Source organism: Prionailurus viverrinus, chromosome B1 (genome assembly GCF_022837055.1).
Source record: "Prionailurus viverrinus isolate Anna chromosome B1, UM_Priviv_1.0, whole genome shotgun sequence".
Taxonomy (NCBI): Eukaryota; Metazoa; Chordata; class Mammalia; order Carnivora; family Felidae; genus Prionailurus; species Prionailurus viverrinus.
In genome coordinates, this window is record NC_062564.1 from 71534179 (window position 1) to 71555373 (window position 21195).

Consider the following 21195-nt stretch of genomic DNA (forward strand, 5'->3'; position numbering starts at 1 on the left):
ATTGCAGGGGTGCCAGGGTGATTTCTAAGTCTAGCAATGATAATGGTCCTGGTGGTTGGAACAAAGTCCAGATCTCAGCATGAAGTATTCAGTGGCACCAGAGTCAGTCTCATCATCAGATCTGTCCCTGGCATGGTTTGGATGCTGCTCCTGAAAGCTAAACCTTAAGTCCAACTCTGCATCCTTTCCTAAGATTCCGGAGTTTCCCACCGTGTTCTGAAAAAATCTTTGTCCTGTTTAAAGTCGTCAGAAAGGCTTCTATTGTTTCCAGCTGAAAATCTGCCTGCTACAGGTGCTTTAAAAAATAAACTCAGTCCCTCTGAGCTAAAAAGAATGTGTTAGTATTTTTACATGTTGGAGGTGTTTTTGTTTGTTCGTTTTCATGGATACAAGGATAAGATTTTTCTTACCGTTTTAGATTAAACTACAGTTGTTTAAATCATTGCCATCCCATCCCACTGATGATTTTAACTTTCTTTCTTGGGAAAAATTCTGATCCATATTATCTATTTTGTAGATGTAGATGTGCGTGCCTAGTGCAGGAACAATGTCTGTTGGTACTTGCTTCTAGTTCCAAATATATTTCCAAATGCATATTTATTTCTATATTTTTCTCATAAAAATGACTATACATTTCTTCCAATTCCATCGAGAATAATTGACATCACTGACTGAGACATTCCACGAGAAAGACTCTTATGATGGCACTTCATTGCAGAATAAGAAACCTTTGGAAAGAAATGTATTCCCACCAAATTGATGACAGAAGCAGATAGCAACTCATCTCCTCCAACCACTAAATTGGACCACTAGATAGGGCTCTCCATCATGAAAAAAATACTATGAAAATACTGAAATGAATTCAAATGTTAGGAGCTATTGCTAGAGATAGGTCTATGATCGACTGTTAGGGATAGAAAAAAAGCCTGCAGGAAAGAAAATAATAATATCCATAAAGTTCTTTCTGAATTTTGGGGGGAAGACTTTTATAATGACAATGGGTTCCCTGGTAATTTTTCAGATAGTTTTATAAAAAAGTAAAATTATTTTTTCTAGGCAAAAATAAACAGGAAAGCGTAAGAAGTGAAACAATAACTATCATAATTTCGTTTGCTTTTGGAAAAATATGTACCTTTTATTATAAGAATGCCTAATAAAATTTAATATTTACCACATTTTTGTTTCATTTGGCAACATTTAGAACTAATGGGAATTTATCATTTTTAGTAGGTCTGTTGGAATGTCAGAAATAAAATCTTGAGAGAGAACAAATATTTTGTAAAAATTATATCTACAAATGATTTTACAAATAAATATTGAAAGTAAGGTAGTGATGTGCCTAGGCTATCACTTATGTCTTAACCAGTAAGTAAAAGGAAATGCTGTCACATGTATTTCTTACATATTATTGAAAATATTCAAAAAAGCATGTTAGGAATTTCTCACCACATGAATTGCAAATAAGAATCCTGGAACGTATCTTTAAATATTTTTTGTGTGTTTGAAAAACATCATTTTAATCTTTTCTAGAAACAATACAGAGAAAACCATAAAATGTGTCCGTGACAATGAGATATATATATGTAATGCCAGGTAGTTTGCAAAATATTTGGAAACTACGTAAGATGCCTTCATCTTTAAATCAATGAACTAGGACCCATTAGTGGAAGGACCCGATGGGTACCTGCAGCTTCATGACCCTTGCTTAGTGTCCTAAGGCTGCCCTAAGTACCACAAACTAAGTGGCTTAAACAACAGAGAGGTATTCTCTCATAGTTCTGGAGGCCAGAAATCTAAAATCAAGATGCCAGCAGGACCATGATCTCTATGAGACTCTCGGTGCAATTCTTCCTTGCCTATTCTGAGCATCTGGTGGTGGCAATGGATCTTTGACCTCCCTTGACTTGTAGCTTTCTCACTTCAATCTCTGCCTCTGTCATCACATTACACTTTCACTGTGTGTTTCTGTCCATGTATGGTGTTTCCCTCCTCTTATAAAGACACCAATCATATGGAATTAGGGTCCATCCCAATGGCCTCATCTTAATTTTATTACATCTGCAAAGATCCTATGTCCAAATAAGGTCACATTCACATGTACTAAGGGTTAAGACTTCCACATATCTTTTGGGGGTACACAGTTCAATCCAAAAAGAAACTTAGAGAAGCACAGTGTCACGTCATAAAATTATGACATTGTTGGAATATTAGCATATTAGAGTCTGAAAAGACCTTATGCATTATCTGTCCTTATCTCCAGAGTTGACAGAAATTCTGTGCCAGAGAGGGGAAATGACAAGACCTATACAACATGGTGAATTCATGCAGAATGAAACTCATGCTCATGTTTATATTTATTTAATCAGCCAATTCCTACCTTACAATACAGGCATTATGATATTATTACACTTTGTAGTTTATTTAGGAGAAGGTAAGTGCATGCTAGTAGTAATTTAGAAATGTTCTCCTAAAAAGCAATGTTAAGTACATGCTTCGTGTGCTAAGTGTTTATATGTATTTTTCTCAATTCTGACAATAACCTCCTAAGACAGTTTCACTCTCGTTTCAAGAATGAGGAAGTAGAAAGTGAAAATATATATATTTGCGTGACTTGCTTGAGGTTACACAGCTAGTAAATGACTAAACTGGCCCCACGTACCTGTTGCCAAAGTTCATGCTCTTTTCAAAAACATTTGGGTAATTTCACGCTGTCAGCTTTAACTAAAGCCAATGAACTGATAATGGACAATTTCTTTTCTCAGCAATGTTGCTATTGGACGCCAGACAAATTTGTTAAACATTCTTGGAGTAGTTTCTGATTGCATCAATAAACATAGAAGGTTGAAAGACACAATTTCTGAGATTTTTTTTTGTATAATTCTAAAAATATATTACACATAGTTCTCAAGGACATTTACTCAACCAGAATATTCTATTTTCTAGCTGTGTTAAGTAGCAAAGTATTTTATTTTTCCTTTAAGTAGATTACTGGAAATTTTATAAAAACATTATCATACTCAGGAACTTCTTTAATGAGAGTAGTCAAAACTTTTTCTCACGTGTATGTGTGTACATGCGCACACACACACACACACAGGAATAAATAAGAAAAATAAATTCTTAATTGCGAAATTAAATCTATTATTAGCTTTCATGTTAATATTTATAAAGTCGAAATTACCTTAGAGGCTTATGAAATATTTTCTTTGCTTTTTAATTGAATAGTTAATATTATTGGGCATTTAGCCATGGATACAGGGCTTTATTAGATCCACTAGTAAATTTAGGTTGGTTTACATTGGTTCATTGAGCAAAGAAACTGTTTAATTATCTTTGAATTACTAAAACCCAGTGATGTTCTGAGACAAAAGCACTTGCTTAACAAATATTTGTTGAATGAATGAATAAATTAATGAGAAGAAGAAATCCCCTAAAGTAACAAGCTATATGTAGGTATAACTGAAAAAAAAAATAAATAACCAAAAACAAAACAAAAAAACAAACAAACAAAAAAACAAGACAAAGTGACACGAAACGCTAATATTCTATTTTGGTTGCTAGTTATTTTCTTTCATTCATTCCCGGCACTGGATTACACAGGTGTATCTCATTTTATGGCACTTTGCTTTGTTGTGTTTCACACATACTGGATTTTTTACAAATTAAAAGATTGTGGCAACCTCTGTTGAGCAAGTCTGTTGGTACCTTTTTTCCTTTTTTTTTTTTTTTTTTGGTACTTTTTTTCCAATGCATTTGCTAACCTCATGTTTTGTGTCACATTTTGGTAATTCTTGCAGTATTTCAAATCTTTTCACTATTATTATATTTTTATTGTAATCTGCGATCCGTGATCATTGCTCTTACTAGTGTTAACTGTTTTAGGGCACCGTGAACCATGCCCATATAAGAGAGCAAACTTCATGAATAAATGCTGTGTGTGTTTGACTACTCCACTCACTGGCTATTCTCCAATCTCTAGCCCTCTCCTCAATCCTCTTTATTCCCTGAGACACAACAATATTAAAATTAGTCCAATTAATAAGCCTACAATGGCCACTAAGTATCCAGATGAAAGAGTCACACATGTTTCATTTTCAATCACACATTTTTCATTTTCAATCAAAATCTAGAAATGATTAAGCTTAGCGAGGAAGGCATGTTGAAAGCCAAGATGGGTCACAAGCTAGGCCTCTTGTGCCAAACTGCCAAGCTGTGAATGCAAAGGAAAAGTTCATGAATAAAGTTCATGAATAATGCTACTCCAGTGAACACATATGAATGATAAGAAAAGCAAAACAGCCTCATTGTTGATACGGAGAAAGTTTGAGTGGTCTGAATAGAAGGCCAAACAACATCACATGAAGCCAAAGCCTAATCCAGAGCAAGGTGCTAACTGTCTTCAATTCTATGAAGGCTGGGAGAGGTGAGGAGGCTACCGGAGAAAAGTTTGAAGCTCGCAGAGGTTGGTTCATGATGTTTAAGGAAAGAAGCCATTTCCACTCTTCAAAGTACAAAGTGAAGCAGCAAGTGCTGCTCTAGAAGCTGCTGCAAGTTCTCCAGAAGGTCCAGCTAAGATCATTAAGAAGGTGACTGTGTGAAGCAACATTTTTCTAGTGTAGACAAAGGAAACTTTTACTGGAAGAAAATGCCATTAATAACTTTTATACTTAGACAGGAGAAGTCAATGCCTGGTTTCAACCTTCAAGGAGCAGGTTGACTCATTTGTTAGGAGCTAATGGAGCTGGTGAGTTTAAGTTGAAGCCAATGCTCATTTACCATTTTAAAAATCCTAGGGCCCTTAAGAATTACACTATGTCTACTCTGCCTATGCTCTATAAATGGAACAATAAATCATGGATGATAATATATCTGTTTACAATCTGGCTAGCTGATTATTTTAAGCCCACTTTTGAGAACTATTTCTCAAAAAAAAAAGATGTCTCAAAATATGATGGCACATTGACAGTGCACCTGTCAACTCTTGGTCATCCAAGAGTTTTGATGGAGATGGACAGTGAGACTGTTTTCATATCTGCTGACACAGCATCCACTCTGCAGCCCATGGATTAAGGAGTCATTCCAAGAGCTATTATTAAGAAATACAGTTTTTAAGGCTATAGCTTCCATAGAGAGTGATTCTTACGATGGATCTGAGCAAAATAAATGGAAAAGCTTCTGAAAAGGATTCACCATTCTAGATGCCATTAAGAATGTGACTCAAGGGAAGAGGTCAAAGATCGACATTAACAGAAGTTTGGAAGAAGCTGATTTCAACCCTCATGGAGGACTTTGAGGGCTCAAGACTTCAGTGGAGGAAGTACCTGCAGATGTGGTGGAAATAGCAAGAGAACTAGAATTAGGGGTAGGGTCTGAAGACAGGACTGACTTGCTGCAACCTCATGATTCAACTAAGAGATGAAGAGTTGCTTCTTATGGATAAGCAAAGAAAGTTGTTTCCTTTTTTTTTTTTAATTTTTTTTTTCAACGTTTATTTATTTTTGGGACAGAGAGACAGAGCATGAACGGGGGAGGGGCAGAGAGAGAGGGAGACACAGAATCGGAAACAGGCTCCAGGCTCTGAGCCACCAGCCCAGAGCCCGACACAGGGCTCGAACTCACGGACCGCGAGATCGTGACCTGGCTGAAGTCGGACGCTTAACCGACTGCGCCACCCAGGCGCCCCATGAAAGTTGTTTCTTAAGGTGAAGTCTACTGAATCTGTGAAGATGCTGTGAAGATTGTTGAAATGATAACAAGAAATTTAGAATATTATGTAAACTTAGTGAAGCAGCAGCAGTGTTTGAGAGGATTGCCTCTAAGTTTGAAAGAAGTCCTCCTGTAGGTAAACTGCTCTCGAACAACATCGCGTGCTATAGAGAAATTGTTTGTGAAAGGAAGAGTCTAGGGATGTGGCAAAATTCATCATCTTACTTTAAGAAATTGCTGCAGTTACCCCAGATTTCAGCAACCACCACTTATCAACACGGATGCAAGAGTGTCCACCAACAAAAAGATGACAACTCACTGAAAGCTGAGATGATAGTTAGCATTCTTTAGCAATAAAGTCATTTTTAGACACAAAGTGTCTTTTTGGACATAATTCTACTCCACACTTAATAGACTGTATAGTATTAGCATAGCGTTTACATGCACGGGAAAACCAGAAGTTTCATGTGATTCTCTTGTTATGATAGTCACTTTATCGTTGTGGTCTGGAAATGAGCCCACGATGTCTCCGAGGTATGCCTGTAAGAATGAACAAAACAAATAAGATACTTGACTCTCAATGCTCTATGTAATTGGTAGAGTCAAGTGGTGAGAAACAAACAAACACCAAAACAATGAGAGAAAGATGATATTGGACCCCGAGGAATGCAGTGAAGAAAATAAGCCAGGGTAAAGTGATAGAATAGGGATGGGAAAGACCGTCCTTATTGGGAAGAACAGCGAGGGTGTGTTGAATGAGTGACAGCTGAGATGACACTTGGTTGAAGAGGACTCAAACATTTGAAAATCAGGCTGGGGAGTCATCCATGCTGCAAGGGGAGAATGTATTTGTAGGATGGGTTTGCAATTGATGTGAAGAAATATGAAGAGATTTGCACGCCATTCAGGAGATATAGTTATGGAGATTTGTTGTTGGATCAGATGCTGGGGAACTTAGAGAAAAGGAGACCTCATCCGACTCCGCTGTTGGGAGTCTTATTGCCAACCATTAAGACAGGTAACACAGCGGGAGGATCAGGCATTGAAATTGAGTAGAATCATGCATAGTATTTTGGATATACTAGATTTGGGAGGTCTGTTTGTTATCCAAATATAGATATGAAATAATAATAGCCATCATCATAACAATGGTTATCATTATTGAGCACTTACTACAGTGCAAACAGTTTTAGATCTTCTCCTTAGATGAATTTTTTTTCTCAATATAATCCAGTGAAGTAGATATTATTTATACCTCCATCATATAGATGAGGAAACAGGAACAGGGTTCAATAACTTGGCTAGATTCACACAGTTAGCATGTGTTAGAAACAGGATGGTCACTTGGTCAGTCTAGCTCTAAAGGTCTTTTTTCTGTACCACTAAGCTATTCCTTCGGGTATCATATGTATGAGATGGGTTCTACCCCTGAAGCCAAGACTGCACTGTATGTTGACTATCTTGAATTTAAATTAAAAAATATATATATATCAAAAAGTAAAATTTGGCAAATTTGAAGTAAGCATGGAACTCAGAGAAGAGCTAGGAAATAAATGTGGAGTTATTAGAATGTAGACAAAGTAAATAGTAAAGAGAAGATGTTCTATGACTGAATCCAGAACACCAAATACATATAAGTCAGTTAGTTATAGAATGAGGAACAAGTCAGGGGTGCCTGGGTGACTCTTGATTTCGGCTCAGGTCATGATCTCATGGTTCTGTGAGTTCAAGTCCCACATTGGGGCTCCATTAGTGCAGAGCCTGCTTGGGATTCTCTCTCTCTCCCTCTCTCTGCCTCTCTCTCAAAATAAAAAATAACCTTTAAAAAAAGAAGAAGGAGTAACAAGTAAGGGAGAGACAGTTGGAGGACCAGTGAGGTGGGGGAAACCAGAGACTACATGATTCCAGAAGTTCAAGGAGTCAGCTTTATTGAATGCTGCGAGATACTGAGGCAGGTGGTAAGAGACAGTGACTATGGATTTGGCAAAATGGAAGTTAATGGAAACCTTTACTAGGAAATTTTTAGGTTGGCAACAAGAGCTCAGTTGAAATGCGATGAAGAAAAATATGAGGTATAAGGAGTTCAGACAGTGATGGAGGAAGTCTTGCAGAGTTTTGTTCCCTGGGAGGGAAGTAGAGCTATGGAGTTTCTTGGGGTTGGGCAATTGGATCTGTATTAATTTCCTAGGGCTGCCGTATTAAATTACCACAAACTTTGTGGCTGAAGAAAAAGAAGAAATTTATTTCCTCACACTTCCAGAGGCCAGAAGTCTAAAATCAAGGTGCCTGCTGTGCTCTTTCCAAATGTTCTATGCTGGAATCTTTCCTTGTTTCTTCCAGCTTCTGGTGACTTCAGGCATTTTTTGACTTGTGGTTGTATAAGTTCAAACTCCACGTCTGACTCTATGTGGATTTCTCAGTTTCTCTCCTCAGTTTCTCTCTTAGAAGTATGTTTGTCATTGCATTCAAGGCCTGCCTGGATACTTGGATACTTGGGATCATTAACTTAATCTCAATCGCAAAGACCTTTTTTTTTTTTTTTTTTTTTTTTTTAATAAAGTCACAATCACAGTTCTCAAAGATTAGGAGATGAACATATCTTTCTGGAGAATACCATTCAACCCACCACAGAGTGTATCAAATCAAAAAAGGGCCTTTGTAAAGGAGCTAGGAAAGTATTCCCCTATGCTGGCATAAATTTTCCATTAGGTAGGGAGAAATTTATGATATGGTAGAGAGAGGAGATATTACATGTGTGAGTCGATGACCAGGTGAGAAATTATAGGATACAAAGCCCAGAAGGAACATATATATATATATATATATATATATATATATACACACACACATACTACACACACATTCTATGGTATAATATATATATACCATTTAGTATAATATATATACTATTTTAGCAGGGATTTAGCAGGGATATAGTATAATATATATATATATATTTAGTATAAGTATATTTAGTATTATATATATATATATATATATATATATATACTATTTTAGCAGGGATTTATTAAACATGGGTTAAGTAAGTGAGGAGATTTGGTAAGAGGGATAAAGGAATATCTGTGTGTTTGCATCTATTTTTTTCCATGAAATATGAAACAAGTTTATAAATTAAAGTTATCAGAAATAGAAATGTTCAAAGTTTGGGGCACTTGGGTGGTTCAGTCTGACTCTTGATTTCAGCTCCAGGCATGATCTTATGGTTTGTGGGTTCGAGCGCCGTGTCAAGTTCTGTGCTAACAGTGTGGAGCCTGCTTGGGATTCTCTGCCTTCCTCTTTCTCTGCCCCTCCCCTGATTGTGCTCTTTCTCTCTCAAAATAAATACATATTTAAAAAAAAAGAAATGATCAAAGTTTGAAGACTGAGTGGACTTTCTGAAATATTTTTTCACAGAGAACCAAAACGAGATGTTACTAGGTATATACATTGGTCTTGTCAAACCCCCTAGAGAACTGTGGTCATAAATCATTAAGAAGACTAGTTAACCTGGTTTGTTATATTTTTGTAGCAATATTTAGCTGGTCAAGTGCAAAGGGACATATGGAGAATATTTGGGTAAACCAAGATCATGGATTTCCCAATCCTATTGGAGGGTGAAAAGGGTAAGGCATAAATAGTGTTGGCTTGTGAGAGCTCACAGTGATTGATCATGGAAGTCTTACTGGTTAAGGAAGAAAAGTTGTGAAGTGGGTGTGGGATATTGAAAACACTGTAAGGGCACTAGTTTGGAGTTCTCAATTTGGTTGAAGAATTGGTGTGGGGGCGATAGAATAATTAAACTGAAAAACTAAAGTGATGGTTGATGAGAAGTACGCTTGACATTGAGACTTCTGAGGTATCATGGTTTTGACAATGTCATGTGTCTGACCGAGAGAATAGATGGTAGAGGCGGGTACTGGATTATCCAGTAGTTCAAAAACATGCTTACCATGTGTACATGTACACACACACACACACACACACACACTCATTCGCCCAAAGGCAAGAGCATATAAACTAACAAACAAATAAATTTGAAATAGTTTTGTGTTTTAAATATTAATTTCAAAAGACTAGTAAAAATCCTGTCTTGGAACGTTTTGTGTGTTTTATGATTGTTTTCGTTTTAAATTACCTAGTCTTTTCTGGCTAAGGAACATTTAAATCTAGCCCCAAATAAGATGAGATGGCGGATGATGATTGGAAGTTAGTGGTCAAAGAACTAAAATAACTGCACTTTTGACGCATCATCTATATCTATAAGATGAATCGATATCACTTATAGAAAATGCTATGAAGAATTTCCAAGAGAAATTATGTGGATCAATGAACTGATGAATTGATGAAATGATTAAGCAAAGTATTTATTAGAACTAGATCCTGAAGTGTGGATAGCATATTTAAAAGTTCATATTATTATTTTCTATGTGTATAAAGTCACAAATGTACAGAATAAAAATTATGACAAATACCAAAAGAGCAATGAAAATAACATGTTATTTGCCTATATATTTGATGAACTGAAAAACACTATCCCTGTCCGTGTACTTTTGTTCTTTTGCAATATTGAATCATTAAGAAAATCATATCCAATCATTTATACTGTTTAATAACCATTTTTTTTAATTTTTAATGTTTATTTTTGAGAGAGAGACACACACAGAGTGTGAGCCGGGGAGGGGCAGTGAGAGAGGGAGACACAGAATCCGAAGTGGGCTCCAGACTCCGAGCTGTCAGCACATAGCCTCACGCGCGGCTCGAACCCACGAACCATGAGATCATGACCTGAGCCAAAATCAGATGCTTAACGACTGAGCCACCCAGGCACCCCTGTTTAATAACTGTTTTAACTTGACAGTGTACCATGTGCCTTTTCCCACGCCAATGCATATCATTCAAAAACAAGAATCATAATTTATTTAAAATGCATGGGCACAGAGGAAGGGAGTGCAGAGCAAGGTTCATTCAAGAAACAGAAGGAGGGTGAGCAAAGGAGCTGAGAGAGGACTTTTATTCTGTGTGGAAGGAAAGAGAAGGGACGTTCTGGTTTGAACAGGTAGTCTGTGCTGTAAAATATTCCACCTGAGATAGTGAAAGAGATACCTGTCTTTAGAATTCTCTGAATATCCAGTTGAGGAATTTGAAATGATTCTTTTGTCATGGGAATTTGTTGAAAGGGACTTGTAGGGAAATAAATATGATTATACATTGCAGCAAGTATGGTATGTTGAAAGGATCTACCAGACATTAGAAAATGTGCACGCACTGCAAGGGGCTTACAGCCTGAACTGGAATTGTGGCTACCACAATTAAAGGTAGAAACTGGTGCAAGAAACAGTTGGGAAGAAGCATCAAAATTTAGGTACAGGAATAGTGATTTAAGAGTTAAGGTTAGGTAAGAAATAACGATCCTTAGAAGAAAGTAAAGTTTGCTCAGAAAGAACATGTATAAGGGAGTCCATGTGTTCGCAGCATGAAGTTGCCAAATAAAAAATATAATACATACAATAAAGACACACACACACACACACACACACACACACACTCACAAAGACAATTCCCAAAATTAGGTAAGAAAATAGCGGTTTTCTTAGATGATTTTTTTTCAGATCTCAAATGTTCTCTTACAGGATATATTCAAGATTTCAGTTGTTTTAGTCTGAAGCCAGGTAGACTCTACTTTTCGTTCTTTTGTTTGTTCACGTATGTGTGCGTGTTCTAACTATCGGCTGTAATAAGCCAATTATCAAAAAAGAAAGCACAGCTTTATTTCCTTGGTATCAAACGAAATCCTCTACAATGAAAGCCTGTCAACTGTTCTATATTTATTATTGTTGTTGCTGTGATTTTGCTGTTGTTTTAAAATAAAATTTGCTACCAAATTTTTTAATTGGCAGCACTAGGTAATAGGCTGATGCTAGACTGAGAAGCAGCTCCAACCTCTAATAGGATGTGTACCTTCAAATACTTGTCAGTATCACTCTGTTGACTGAATCCAGTCTGCTTCCTGTTTCCTGCCTAGCTGTAGCAGATATTTGAATGTGCAGCTTCTGCTCCAACATTCTTACCTTTCGTGACCTTGGGTGACTTGCCGTAAGTAAGGATGCCAAAAGAGAAAGTCCTTTTGGAAGTGACCCTGCTTTGCAAAGTGGAGGGAAGAAGAAGAGACAATGAAATGTCACTGGGGCATTTATTTGAGGCTACAATGTGTCAAGTATGAGAGAGAGAGAGAGATGACAGCTGCACTTGGACTTGAGATATCACACCTGAGTGGCATTCATGTTGTGGAAAGAAGTTAATGTGATGGGAATGAGTCAATTCTCTGTGAATAAATAATATATTATTTATTATATTAATTATATATAATATATAACATATATTATTATTTATTATATTAATTTTCACAGAGAATTCTTTTTGAGAGAGAGAGAGAGGGAGCATGAGGGGGGAGGGGCAGAAAGAAAGGGGCGCAGAGGATCCAAAGCAGGCTCTGTGATTAGAGCAGAGAGACGAATTTGGGGCTGAGTCTCACAAGCCATGAGGTCATGACCCGAGCTGAAGTCAGATGCTTGACCCACTGAGCCACCCAGGTGCTTTATATGTTATATAAATAAAAGGGCTTCTGATTGAGCCTTGTGGATTATCATAGGTGGATGTTGCAGGGGGGTTGGCTAGATATTATCAAAAGGAATTTGTAGAGAACCAATGAGTCAATTTTCTAGGAAAAAGAAGGAAAATGCATCATAATTGTTTCATCTTTATTTTTCCATTTTGTTGAAAGTATTCACAAGTCCTCTGATGGTGAACTTTGAGAAAGCACTGTCACATATTTTACGTAATTTGCCATTTTAAAAATTCATGCTGTTTTTGTCAAAATGACTGATAGAAATATCCTGATAAAAAATGACAGATGATTTACAAATGTAGATATTTGCAGCTGCATTATTTACTGCTCTAAGGTTTTGATACATATGCACTAGCGGTTTCAGGAGCAATTCAGTAGAAACATGTCTTATTAAATTATTGTTTGATGACAAAACATTGGCATTTTCTGGGACGTCTAAAAGAGAGTTCGGTACATAATTAAATTTTCCAAGGCATCATGAGAATTCAATTGAGTTATGCAACTAGAGAATGATAAATCTGATTGACGTAGTCTAACCTCACTTAAAAAGCCTGAATTCTTGATTTTACACGTTATACATAAATTCAGTCTCCGTATTAAATAAACGAACTTTACAAGTTTATTTAAATGCCTCTTTGACCACAGTGCTTAATCTTTTTTTTTTTTTTAATTTTTTTTCAACGTTTATTTTTTTTTGGGACAGAGAGAGACAGAGCATGAACTGGGGAGGGGCAGGGAGAGAGGGAGACACAGAATGGGAAACAGGCTCTAGGCTCTGAGCCATCAGCCCAGAGCCTGACGCGGGGCTCGAACTCACGGACCGCGAGATCGTGACCTGGCTGAAGTCGGACGCTTAACCGACTGTGCCACCCAGGCGCCCCACACAGTGCTTAATCTTAATCACCTCCCTTTACCTAGGTAATCATTGTTACCAGTTTGTGGTACATCCGTCTGGTAATTTATCATTTAAATATTTACTCATATTGAGGTCAATCTATATGTACTAATATGGGCAATCTTCAAAATCTTTTATTGGGTGAAAAAACCCCAGATTGCATATTAAAACATTAATTATAATAACATTTATATTAAAATAAACATACACATTTAAAACAATACTGTATTTTCTACAAATTCTTGTTACCTGCTTCCTTCTCCTCTTCTTCCTCCTTCAACGACCTATATTGATAACCCTTATCTATATTTCAGATTTAGATCTCTCTTCTGCATTCCTAACCTACATTTGTAGTTGCTTAATACACCTCTTAATCTAATCTTTCACGGACATCCTGGCTGAACAATCAAAGCTGAATTTATTACCTTCCCATATTTACCTTCTCTCTGTTTTCCCTACTTTTGTTACTCTCGCTGCAATTCATGTGGTCATCCACATGACCTCCCATCTGTCATCAGCCTCCAAATCCAATTGTTTGCAATCTTGTATCCCTAACTCACTTAGCTGTACTATTTATCATATCTGCCTTTGTATATTCCTATTGCCACGTAACTTATTTAGGACTTGCACTTTTCATTTAGACCATTGCAATATCTCTGACTAATCTTTCTGTTTCTATTGTAGTGGTTCACAAAGCTATTGGACCACAGATCACCTGGGGGAAATATTCAAGCTATAGATGCCCTTTTCATTTTCATTGCTGAGAAAGGTAGTTTGGGAAGGTGATTCAAGGTCATAGAGTTAATTTAAGAGCTTTCAGGGGCGCCTGGGTGGCTCAGTCGGTTGAGCATCCAACTTCGGCTCAGGTCATGGTCTCGCAGTTTGTCAGTTCGAGCCCCGCATCGGGCTCTGTGCTGACAGCTCAGAGCCTGCAGCCTGCTTCAGATTCTGTGTCTCCCTCTCTCTCTGCCTCTCCCCTGCTCATGCTCTGTCTCTGTCTCTGAAAAATGAATAAACGTTAAAAAAAAGTTTAAAAGTTTTCATTCTCCCAATTCAAAATGCTTCCCATCTGGACCATCACCTGTGAATTTAGATCTGTTTAGTTTTCTGTTAGTCCTGTGAATTTAGAACTGTTAATTTTCTATTTTCTGGGGTACTGAAGTTAGGATTATGGTTATAAATGTTTAAACTCTTGCTTGCTTAGAGGCTACTGAAAAGTTCAATGATCTTCAGGGTGAGATTTCCAGGAACCCTACATACCTATACACAGTCTTCTCACTTAATGTGAACATTATGCTATATTGTGTTTCTGATCTAAAAACTTTTTAACATTACATTTCAACAAGAAAAGAATTCTAATATTTTAGCTAATCCACAGGAGAATTTATGATGAGGAACATGCCATTACCAACATTAAAAAAAATCATTGGTGTGGAAAATTCATGAAAGATTTTAAGACTTATAATGCTTTTGTAGGATTAAGATGATATGATATTAAGGAACTAAGAAGACTTTTTCCAGTAGGTATAATTACACTAATAAAGGAGATTTATTTCTTAAGCAAGACTGTTTCAAAAGGATGCCATCCTTGTTCATAATTCTTATTTTAAAACAAATCCTTCTTTTCAAAGTTCTCAGAGATTATTAGTTACAAATGAGTAAACTGATCTGATTACTTATTACTTATTCTCCTATACATGGAGATATGAAAACATACACATAAGACTGTCATTGACCTTTCCTTGCCCTAAAGCATAATAACACTTGTTGCCACAACTTAATGTGTGGTATGTGTTAATTCAGGGTTGCAGGACTTTATCCTCACCATCATCAACCAAAAAGCATAAATATATTGCAAAAGTTCCTTATGTCTTATATTCAAACTCTTTAAAATGTTTCTCTTTGTTTGGAAATGAAAGTTTTCGGACAAACCAGGCAATAGGAGTTATTTTCATAAACATTTATGCTACTTTTCTCTTGGATTTAATAGAAAAAATCAGTAACATTATTATGTATAGTCAGGGACCATTTATTATTTCCCAGATGAGCCCTGAGGCTTCTTCTTATACTTTGGTATATTCATCTCTCTCTCTTGATCTCTTCTTTAACTTTTCATCTTCATCTCTTCATGCCCATATGCAGTTCTAGTCCTTATCTTCTCCATGCTTTCCCTTCTTCACCGAACAATTTTGTTTTAATAGAATAAAGGAAAGGAAGTAAAAGCACTTCATTTTTAATTATATGCAATTTTATTTTAAACCTCTCTTTTGCTTGTAACCCTCCCTGTGAGTCCAGTCCTTGGGGGTTCAGGGGTTCCTGTGCTTGTTAAGAAAAAAACAACTAGGGGCCCCTGGGTGGCTCAGTCGGTTGAGCATCCGACTTCAGCTCAGGTCACGTTCTTGCGGTTTTTGAGTTGGAGCCCCGCATCGGGCTCTGTTCTGACAGCTCAGAGCCTGGAGCTGCTTCGGATTCTGTGTCTCCCTCTCTCTCTGCCCCTCCCCTGCTCATGCTCTGTCTCTCTCTGTCTCAAAAATAAATAAAGCATTAAAAAAAATTTTAGAAATAAAAAGGCCTTGAAAGCAGTAAAAAAAAAATTGTCTAAAGACTATTGAGGGACTTCACGTAAAACTTGTACAGCTACAGGAAGCTTCTCTCAGCTACAGAATCACTTCTAACCTTATAAAATGTGATACTATTTACTTTATTCAAAACTTCAAGATTGTTTTTAATTTGATTTGCCTATTGAGAGCAAGGCAATATTTAATCGACCTCTGTTTCCTGATCTTTTTCCTCCCTTGCTTCCCAGAGGTGTACATGGCATGTTCTCACATCCTGTTACCAGCATTAATATATGTCACCCTTGCAAATTGTCCTTCATGACTCGTCCTCCACCCACTAGTGCAGAGTTCTTTAGTTTGATGTAATCTTGGCTACTGTAAATTTACATTAGTTCACATTATGTCTTTTTTTTTTTTTGACAAAATGCAAAGCACCCTGTCCAACTTTCAGCCCTGTCATACGACCCCAGAGGAAGCTGGCAACTTTATGTGAAACACATGGTGAGTCCCCAACATTCATCAGTTAATGACCGGAATGCAAAGCCGTTTAAACAAGGAGAGAAATAGGCTCCGGTGTCCAAAGGAAAAAAACAAAACAAAACAGCGAAAATAAGATTATATGGTTTGAAGCCCAAAGGGTAATTTTCAAAGCTTAAGCAAATGATTTACAAAGAATGATTTCAGTTTCCATAAAAGCGAGAACTTCTGAAAGCTGGAGACTGAGAAAGTAGGAAGTGCCTGTGGCGGCCGGGGAAAAGTTGTGCTACTGGGAGGATATATAAAGCAGCAAGGTCTTTACCTCTTCGCCAGCAATAAATCCAGAGAGAGGGGCGCCTGGGTGGCGCAGTGGGTTAAGCGTCCGACTTCAGCCAGGTCACGATCTCGCGGTCCGTGAGTTCGAGCCCCGCGTCGGGCTCTGGGCTTATGGCTCAGAGCCTGGAGCCTGTTTCTGATTCTGTGTCTCCCTCTCTCTGTGCCCCTCCCCCGTTCATGCTCTGTCTCTCTCTGTCCCAAAAATAAAACGTTGAAAAAAAAATTTAAAAAATAAATAAATAAATAAATAAATCCAGAGAGATTAGTGGTGCAAAGGTCAATTTGGATACAAATTCTGATCTTTGGAGAGAAAAATTTAAAAGCCTAATCCATGGGTCCTGAAAGAAAATAGAGGTCCGTCAGTCAAATGTCTAATTTCACAGAAGAGCAAACTGAGATATTCGTTTTTGAAAGTATAACTCTCTTGGAGTATCTCTTAATTCTACTTTCTCTGTTCTCAACCTTTATTACTTGCCCTTCGCACAATACTTTGCCAAGCTACAAATAAAATGATGTGGCTGGCATACAATTATTATAACTGAAGAAAGAACAAAAAAAACTTTATACTACATGTTAACTATGCTCACAAAGAGAAGGTCCTACAGAAACTAAGAATGACTTTCAGGAACTCTGCCTCCCTCCCATACTTTTCAATGTGAAATTTTCCCAAATTGAGAAAAAAAAAATCTAAAATTTAGAAAAAAATGTAATTTTCATCTGAATGAAGTTCTAAATCCGGTTTTCAGATGATTTTTATTACAAAACCATTTTAAAATTTTAGATTTTTTTCTGATTCAAAGATATATACATATAAAATTTGTAAAAGAAAAAAAAAGCTAATAAAGATAAATAAAACAATCAGACTCCCAACAGTACATTTTGATGCAGTTTCTCCCATTTATTCTTATGCCTATTGAAATAGTTTTCTTTTTTCTTTTCTTTTCTTTTCTTTTCTTTTCTTTTCTTTTCTTTTCTTTTCTTTTTTCTTTTCTTTTTCTCCTCTCCCCTCCCCTCCCTTCCTCTCCTCTCCTCTTCCTTTCCTTTCCTCTCCTCTCCTCTCCTCTCCTCTCCTTTTCTTTCCTTTTCTTCTTTTACATATGGAACCCTTCACAAATTGGTGTATCATCCTTGCACAAGGGCCATACAAAATTCTGTATCATTCCAATTATAGTATACATGCTGCTGAAGCAAGCACTTTTGACATAATTTTCTACATACGGATTTGTAATCTATTCTATAATTTAAACAAAATTTTAGGATAGTTTTTTCTATGTGTTTAATGTTCAATTTATTTTAAAAGGTGCGTAAAATTTTATTATGTGGAGATACCAGTGTGTGTGTGTGTGTGTGTGCGCGCGTGTGTGTGACCTCCACCTCCATCATTTATTCCAGAATTTTTTCTATTTGAAAGATAAGTTTTAAACATTTTTAGATAAAGTCTTTCCATTAAATTGTAAAGAATTACCTTCTTAGGAGGGATGCTTAGAAGTACTAACATGCGCAAGGTCCATCTGCTTTCTATAAATCTTTCACCAGTTTATACTCTCCCACTAGTGTGTGAGAATGCCTGCCTCACTTCAGTTTTGCCAGTAATGAGTCCTATAGACCAAATATTTGACAATAGCAGGCTCGAAAAGTCATTGGATAATTTAAAAAAGCCAGTTAAAATAGGAAGCATAAAACTTTTTTATATAAACTTGAAGTGCATATATGTACATTAACTTGCCTGTGTTGATTTAGAGCCAAGGGCTTTGATTTATCTCTTTGCTGTCACCTGTCTTGTATAAACTACATCCATTTTACATCGCTGTAATTTTCAGTTTTTGTTTTTTTTTTCAAATGAAGCAAGAAATCAAGGATAGTGACAGAAAACTTCTGACCTTTGAAGGAAAAAAGTTACCTTTATTTGTGTGTGTGTGTTGTTTCATCCAAATTGGTCTTGACATAAGTTGTATTAGGTAGTTCACCTTTACTCGTTTCAAAGCATGCAATTGAATGGATTAGCTAGCTTTTCAGGGGAGGGTAAATACAGCTAGGTGGTCTTCATGATCTTTTTATTTAGTGATGAACATACCCTATATCCCATTATTTTTGGAGTAGAAACTCCAATGTAAAGTACAGTAAGATAAACGCTAAAAATGATATCCAGAAGGCCTCTTGTCTTTGTGTTATTGGGCACACAGCACAGTCTTGACTTGGGCAGATGGCTATGGTAAGAGCTTTGAGTCTGTACCTACTGCAAGAGGTATTCTCTTACTTTTCATCATAAATACGTTCAAAACTGATAATATATGTGAATACCATTATTTCCTGTAAAAATACTCTCTGGTACAAAGTTCTATGCATAATAATATATATTAAAAGACACACTGCCCACCTACACTTCATTGTGAAAGTCCGATAAAAGATCAACAATTCACTCTACTTGGAAGTAATCAACTTACTTATTATTCTCTGACATTTAAAAATATTTAAAGGGTATTGCGAATATTGCTGCAATAAACAGAGTGGCTCATATATCTTTTTTGAGTTAGTGATGTGTCCATTGATATACCAGTAGAGAATGAGGATGTAGTGTGTGTATATGTATATATATATATCTATACATATCTATATATACATATCTATATATATATACATATACATGTCTATATATACATATACATATGTACATACACATATACATATCTATATATACATATACACATATACATATCTATATATACATATACACACTACACAGTCATAAAAAAGATGAGATCATGCCACTTGTGATAATGTGGATGGATCCAGAGAGTATTAATCTAAGTCAAATAAGTTAGAATCAGAAAGACAAACACCATATGAGTTCATTTATATGTGAAATCTAAAAAACAAAATAAATGCATAAACAAACAAACAAACAAAAAGCAGAATCATACCTCTAAACAAAGAGAACAAACCAATACTCAGCAGAGGGGAGGGAATGGGGTATTAGGCAAAATGGGTGAAAGGCAGAGGGAGATACAGGCTTTCAGTTACGAAATGAATAAATCACAGGAATAAAAGGCACAGCATAAGGAAAATAATAAATAACATTGTGATAGTGTTGTATGGTGCCCAAAGGTAGCCACACTTGTGATGAACAATTTTATTTACTAAAATTATTTAAAGAGATTGTTAATTATTGCCAGGAGAAATGAGAAACTCTTTTTTAAAAATACTTTTGCCTATAACCAGAAAGTTTAGATTTTAAGAGTACTTAAAACTTTCTATATTTTACTGCTTAAGCCTGAACCATTCTATTTTTTAATTAAAATTCTATGTTTTAAAATCCTTTCTTTTAAGCTGATGTTTATTTATTTTGAGTGCGAGGTAGAGACCAAATGCAGTAGGGGTGGAGAGAGAGGGAAACAGAATCCCAAGCAGGTTCCATGCTGTCAGTGCAGAGCTGGATGCAGGGCTCAAACTCACAAACCACGAGATCATGACCTGAGCCAAAGTCAAGAGCCAGACACTTAACTGACTGAGCCACCCAAGCATCCCTCTAAATTCTTATATTATTGATCAAGGTTAACTTTTATTGATATATGTGGATATGAAAGAAGAAAAACATAACTTTTAGCATTATATGGATTCAAAAATTTAATATTTAAAAAAAAATTTCCCCACTTGTGCTTTATTTGTACCGAAACCCAAATGCTGAATGACTAATTGCAATTATTTTCTCAGCAAGATCTTTTAAATATTTTCAGTAACTCATTTAACCACAAAAGAATGACAAGAAAGGTAAGTAGTGGAACTATTTATTCTTAAGCACTTATAAGTATAAATTTCATTATTAATTCCGAATACTTTCTTGTAGCATTTTTCAGAAGATCATCCAGATCTTTCAGAACTTGAAGTTCTGATCGACTTTCTTTTGCCTTATATCTATAGTCTTTTTACTAAGGGACGATCTAGAGTATTATTTATTTTTATGCATTCTGTTATTCCTGTTAAATGTAAATACCTGAGTAAAATGAGGAAAATGACAGTGCTGAGCTGGCGAGATGCCCTGACCATTCCCCTGCAAGAAGTTGCTAGGTATGAGGAGGAACACAGTGGCCAAAAACATGGGCCAAGACAAATCCCTCTCCCTGGAGAAAGGCCACCGAGATGAGCGCTGCAACCAGACTTCCGGGACTGCATCCTACTTCATCCTTAAGGATGACCGGGATGGCGGTGACGATGACAATGACCATGACCGCTGGCACTGAGGAACTGTTATTAAACTGCAAGCCCCCAGCTAAAGGCTGTACAGCATTATGCCGTTGCGGGTCTCACAGCAACTTCGTGGATAAGACATGGATGAGGAAATTAATGATCGGAAAGACTAAGTACCTTGCCCAGTGTCTCACACGGAGCTGGCGATAGACCCAGAATTCTCATGGATTTTTGAGACCACACTCTTCTCGTTTCTCACTCTCTGTGTCTTCCAGCACATCATCATCCTCTGCCAGGTTTTAGAAGCCGAAATGCCTCCAGACTTGGTTCTAAGCAAGAAGTTCCTTTCCTCACTCTCTATCTCCATCAAGGTAGGTTCAATGATTGACTGTGGACTAATAACTTCAAAGTGA

At 36.6% G+C, this 21195-nt stretch overlaps 1 non-coding gene across 1 annotated transcript; it reads right to left on the reverse strand.

Annotated features, from left to right (window-relative positions):
- Window positions 1–17688: 17688 nt before the first annotated feature.
- On the reverse strand, window positions 17689–17792 carry LOC125165050 (U6 spliceosomal RNA). The gene has a single exon (XR_007151950.1). It is a non-coding gene; the product is annotated as a U6 spliceosomal RNA (small nuclear RNA).
- Window positions 17793–21195: the final 3403 nt, after the last annotated feature.